Genomic DNA, 6,228 nt, shown 5'->3' with positions numbered 1-6,228 from the left:
TGCGTTCAGTTTGCTTCTATAGATGATGCATCATGACCGAAGTACCTTTTTCTGCTGCTCCTGGGTACTAACACTTAATGTACACATTTCAATTTAAATGTGAAAGGAAGCGCCCCCAATTTCAGCACGATCCTCCCCGCAATGAGAGACAATAAAGGACTCTCCCGTAATGGGAATAAGGCCAAGACAGAGTGCGGGTGAGCGTAAGTGGGAGTTTATCCAAAGAATGTGGCATGCAAAGAACTCTGCAACCTCCGAGAGCGCTCTGTCTGACAATAGCAAAGACAGGCGTATTTCTAATACAAAAAACGTCATCAGAACCTACACACTATAGGGGGCACAAGTTATTTGGGATTGGGTGGCGTCGACTAACTATAGGTGTTGCTGCAGCGTGGTTGGTCTTGGCGAGAGGACGTCACTGGTCAGCCTCGTGGGTTGGGCCGGGCCTGGCATGCCGGCTTGAGGTCATCTGGGCGGTGTTGATACGATGGGGCAGCCTGTGACAGAGATGAATACCTTTCCTGACTTATTTGCCCTAGGCCATGCACATTGCAGTTACTTTAAAAAACGACATTTAACTTTCATTGTAAATCCTTTCATTAGGCTTTCGTTCAGATAGATACAACACGTGAGGAATGCACCTTGTGAGGGGTCTGGTGGTCGTCTGTCGGGGTGAGATTTACCTGTGTCCGTGTGACTGGTATTTTAGGTCGAGGGGCTGGGCTCCGGGGCCTGGGACGGGTGGTACATGCCTGTCTGCTGCGTTAGAAGTAGTTATAAATGGTCCACTCTGTCTTGTCCCAGCGTTGGGGGTCGCCCATGCACGGGGCCATGCTTAGGGTGGTCTGGGGGGATTGTGGGATTTACGAGAGGGTGCTGGTAGATCTGTGGATTCAACCGTGGGTTTTATTACTGTGCTGTAAATAACGCAGGTGGCGGGCTGTGGCCTTGGATGCTGTAACGGGGCCTACAAATCTCTGAAGCGGCTCCAGCTTGGTTGGGGGGAGGTGGGGGAGCGCGACACAGGCCTTAGCTTTCGTGTCTGGCAGGCTTCACAGGGTGGGAGGGAGAATGGCCTTGCTCACATTCACAAAGGTATTTTCCTCGTGCATTGTCGACTTTTGGGTGCCGAACTTCTATAACGTCTGCTTCATTTTAATCTACTGGAACACACATATATTTCAATTACATTAAACATTTCTTTAACACATTCAATCTGAGTACCTTTCTACTGTAGAGCATTCTATCTATTACAGTGTTTGATTCATTATATACATTTTACACTATTGAGGTAGCACTAGGTTGTGCAACACAGGGATTAATGTTCGCCGCTATGGGTGACTAAAAAAGACATAGAGTTTAAGATTCGTACATAAAGCTTAAAAAACGTTTATACATATATAGGTTATAAGTTTCATTGTGTAACTGTGTACATTCTTCGGTGTGATATAACAGCATTAGTCCAGTTATGGGGTGAAGTCATTTAAACGTTGTACTTTTATAGTTAATTTGCAGGTTCTACTTAAGGATTCTTTCCTGCTTCCTTCAGATAGTTATGGTACAGTTTCTTTCCCCGGCGCCCCATCCTTGCTGGCCAGGTCACGCGGGGCGCAGTATTACATTGTGGGTTACGAAATGCTACAGTGTTACTATTGCGCGCTAGCTCATACCCAACTTTCTCATGGGAACGCGCTCGCAGCGGATCTGCCACGGTGCTGCGGCAGCAGGGATGCTTGAAAGTTCTCCAAGGGTGGGGGCCGCGCTGCAGTGCGCTAAACTCACGCCATCTTTGCTAACCAAGATGGCTTCTAGGCCTGACTAAACTTTAGTATATGCGAACAGTAGATACGTGGGGGCAATGTCGTCGGTGGGCGAACCCTCCTCCACCTGGGCCCGGGTGGCGTGAGGGGGCACCCAACGAGCCATGGTCCTCACCTGGGGAGAATGATGCAGGTGAGGGGGGCCTTCAAGGCCTGTCCTCCCCTACATTTGTCTACAATTCGATCTAGGCAGGATACATGCTGATAGCGATATCCCTACACAATTTGGGTGCTCCTAGCATACTGCATACCTGCCTTACCTCAGGCTTGAGTCTCCTGGTTTTCCTGCCGGCTCTGCGTCTCCACTAGATTTGTGCTTTGATCCTTTTTTTGCCATGCATGCAATACTGGCAAGTAACGCTGTGTCCCAGTGCTTCCTAACAGCACATCTGATGGAGTGAATGTTACTGCCCTACCCCACTCCCCAAATGCGCTCATGTTTTGCTTCAAAGCGAGTTAACTAATGAAGGGCAGACATTACGGCCTCCTCTATGGTATCTTGTGCTATGCCACATGTGGATTTATTAATAAAGCTATTGTGGGGGTGTTGGAGAGGTTTCATTGTCACATTGATGATACTAAAGTTTAAATACACGTTCACATTTGTGTGTAAATGTTTGTGATGGATCCTTTAATGTTTTGTGCGTTTGCATATTACAATCCTGTTTAACAAAACAAACTTAAATATATTTTACTTGTGGGCAGGGCATTGTGGGGAGGTAGATCTCCTACATTTTCATTTTAAAATGTAGGCAGGTATGCCATACGGCCATATTGGGGAGAACTGTTGGGATCCGGGGTAAGAAGTGCTGGTGAAGTTCAATTCTATTGAGATAAAGAGGGGACCAGTGGATGGGAGATTCTGTGCCGAAGTTGAGGATAGTGTGTGGGTGCAATCATCTGCATAGCCTAGTCATTCGGTTACTGACTTGCTGAGGGTGCACCAACATCACAGGAAAATGAGAAGGGGCAGCTAACGATGGGTGTTTAGTAAGTTGCTTTGGAAGAGGTAAAACCACTCGAGGATTTTGTTCCCAGTTCGCCTACTTGTCTAACAAAGTAATGTAACTTTGTAAGCCAGCCACTGCACACCACTTTGTAATCTGTTGCCTACTATGGTGAAGACCTGTCAAGCATGGGATTTGACCATAGGCTCTTCAGCCTACTAGCTGAAGTACCCGTTCAGGTTCTGGAGACAGACCGAACACTGATCCTGTAGGTTGCTGTGCCATTTGCCGATTGCTTGGTGTGTTTTGCACCCTGAAGTAAACTGCAGTGAGAATCTGCTTTGTAGCTGGCTGACAAACCCCAATGGGGGGGGGGGGGGGTGAGAGTTGGTCTGCTGCATACTGGGGACCCTTCAGTGCTCTCCCCACATGTCTCACCCTGGCGTGTTCTCCCCACCTGTTCTCATTACCCATTCTGCTAAGCATATTCTTCCTAGACCTCCAAATTGAGGCGGTTAGGATTCTGCACGTTTCATAGAGCCCAGAGGTTCTGGGGTGAGGGATTAAACTCTGCAGGAGTTCGAGTAGAATTTGTCACGTTTTGGGTGGGCAGACTGGCATAAACTGCCATAAGAATATTGATAGTTTCTTCTCCTGTATTACTGGTGTTTCTTCTCCTGTATTACTGGTTAAGGGCTTAAAGGGATATCCCTTCTGGATTGCATGCACAATTTAAACTCTGGTTTGGGGGACAGACGTTAAAGAGGCCACCTAGTTAAGTGAAAAGGGGAGCCTTCTTGCCATTGTCAGACCAAGAGGTAGCTTGGCAGGCGCTTAAGATTAAGTCGCAGAAGGGGTGAGAGATCAGGAGCACACGATAAATAAACCACTTTCTTAGACATTTGTATGTCAAAAATACATACTCTTATGCCCAATAAAACACGAATAACCTAATGACTATACAAATACTGTAGCCTCATGTGATAAAGTGAGGAAAACACAACCACGACCAGTAATGGAACGCAATATTATGCATTGGGCCGTCCTGGGGGGGGGGAACCATAACGATGTCCAGCATCCAGCCCTACAAAGTGGGGAGCCTTGTGCCCAATATGGAAGTTCCAATCGCCAGGGAAGGGTCTGTCCTCGTGGACAGCAGTTTCCAACTTTCGAAGCTGGTGTCAGGGTCCGTCTGGACTGAATTCCACAGGAGCTGATGCTGGCCCCACAGACCCTCACCAGGAGTTCACCTCTCAACCCTTAAATATAAGCTGAGCTGAAAACCCCAAGAAAAGGAAAGGGGAATTTGGAGAAAATAACAACGGAGACACTGCAGCCCTTCAACCGTCTGGTAGGCTCTGGTATCTGTGGTAAACAAATACACCTGGTTACTTATATAAGAAAACTTCTTTTCTAAAATTATGCTAAACTCTAAACTCTTTACCTCTTAAACCTCAGTAAAAGACTTAGAGGTTAGTAATCTTTGTGGAATATCTTGTAAATATATCTTGTGTTGTGCAAATAGTTCAAGCCAATCTAGTCTCTTTAGGATTCTAAAGTGATGGCCTTTGCAACATCTTTTCAGAACTAGATATTCTTCTTACTTCAAAATTCTTTTGACCTTATGTAGTTTTCAATGCTTACATAGATTGCAGTCTTTCTCTGAAAACATTGAGGTCCATTTGCATAGATTACTTTAAATATTCTTTAACTTCCTGGAATACTGCTTTCTTTCTGCGTGTGAATTGTTTTCCTTATTTACACAAGGAACGTATAGTTTCTTCCTTAACAAGCGTGTGCGATAAACACGGTGAAATCAGAAGACGTGAAGAATTGTCCTTGTGTGTAAAATACACACGCAATTATTTACAAAATCCGCGCACGTGACAAAATACGTAAACGCGATAAATAACGCACGTTGATAAAAATGGACTCGCGCACTGCAACCCAACACGCGCTTTCTCTTGAGAATTATTTCGTGTAAAAATGTACACGCGCTAAAATTCACTCGCGGACTTCTTTTGGGCACGCGCTCTATCGCAAAACCACACGCGCTTTTAAAAAAAACACGTAAACGACAACTTGCGAGCTCGCGCACACATTAAACAGTCTTGAAGAACATTACACGCAGTTAATCAACTTTAAAATCCTACGCACAATCTTCAAGCTTGTTTTCCTTATAATAACTTTAACTGTAAATGTCTCTTTTCTCAAATGAACTTGAAACTTGTTTACTCTTTAAGTTTTCTTATAAAATAAAATGAAAGTTCACTGACAATCTCAAAATCTTTAAAAGAACGATCCCACCTGATGACTTCTTGTTCAAACTGGACCAGCAAACGATATTCTTACTACTTTGGTAGATTTTCTGAGCTCTGAAAAGGCCTTACTTAAGGAGCTTAACTAATGTACAACCAGCCACTGAATTTCTCTGGATGAAAGGCAGTTTAGAATCTTGCTCATCTCCCAAGAATCAAACCCATTGTCCTCTCCACCAATCAGGCAACCAAACATATCATTGTTCCTTTAACCAATCAGATTAAGTTTCTTTCGCTCCATCTTGACTTGGGCAAGCACAATGTTAATTCTATGAACAAACTCTTCCTGTTACTAACCCAGCCAGCTCTGAAGGCACAATGTTAATCTTGTTACTCTTCCTGTTACTAAACTAGCCAGTCCTGACAGCTGGCCTGGGAGTGCTGGCTATCCTAGCCGAGCGAGATCCCAAGGAACGCTTGTGCATAAATGGATGCCCTAGGGGCCACGAATACGTTTTGAAAGTATTTGCCACCCCTTGCTCCAATCCAGACCAAACTATATTGGCTTTATTGAGGATTCTGCCTTTGCTCTGTTCCGCCTCTTGGCTGCTGTGGGATGGGACAGTCGTGACTGGACAGTAGCCATAACTCCACCCACGAAGGGATGAGTTGGAACATTCTGATGCTGTTGAGGTCCCAGCAAATTCTTCCTGCTGGAGTGGATGACCTCAAAGCCCCCCCAATGCTTTCACACTCTACAATTTCCAATTGCAGTATAGGCAACCGCCAGGGGAAAGAGGTGGATAAAACAGGTTTTGGCTAGCCACCGGCTGCTTCTGATCCCTGCTTGCAAACTGACTGGCAATGGATGTATAGTTAGTTAACTGGACCCAAAGCTTTCCTCTAACCGAGCCACCACCCCAAGGAAAAAACCTGAGCCATTGATTGCTGAAAGGCCTCCAGTAATTTGCTGTGCTTATTTCTGAAGCGTCCAGGTCTCACTCTCAATTAGTCTCAGTGGCGATGTCAAGAAAATCCTGTGGCTTGGATCCCAATAGGACAGTTGATTTCCAATGCGCTTCCTTTTCTTGCTAATGTCAAACTGAAAATCCAGTTAAAATTAACTTGGTTGTGCTGTATTTTGCACAGATCTACTTAGAAAATCTGCACTTTCAGGAATAAAAACTGTCAGTTGGCAGACGT

The sequence above is a fragment of the Ambystoma mexicanum genome, chromosome 11 (genome assembly GCF_040938575.1).
Source record: "Ambystoma mexicanum isolate Mex_15411 chromosome 11, UKY_AmexF1_1, whole genome shotgun sequence".
NCBI lineage: Eukaryota > Metazoa > Chordata > Amphibia > Caudata > Ambystomatidae > Ambystoma > Ambystoma mexicanum.
The sequence above is the reverse complement of the archived record's forward strand: the minus strand, read 5'-3'. Positions refer to the sequence as shown.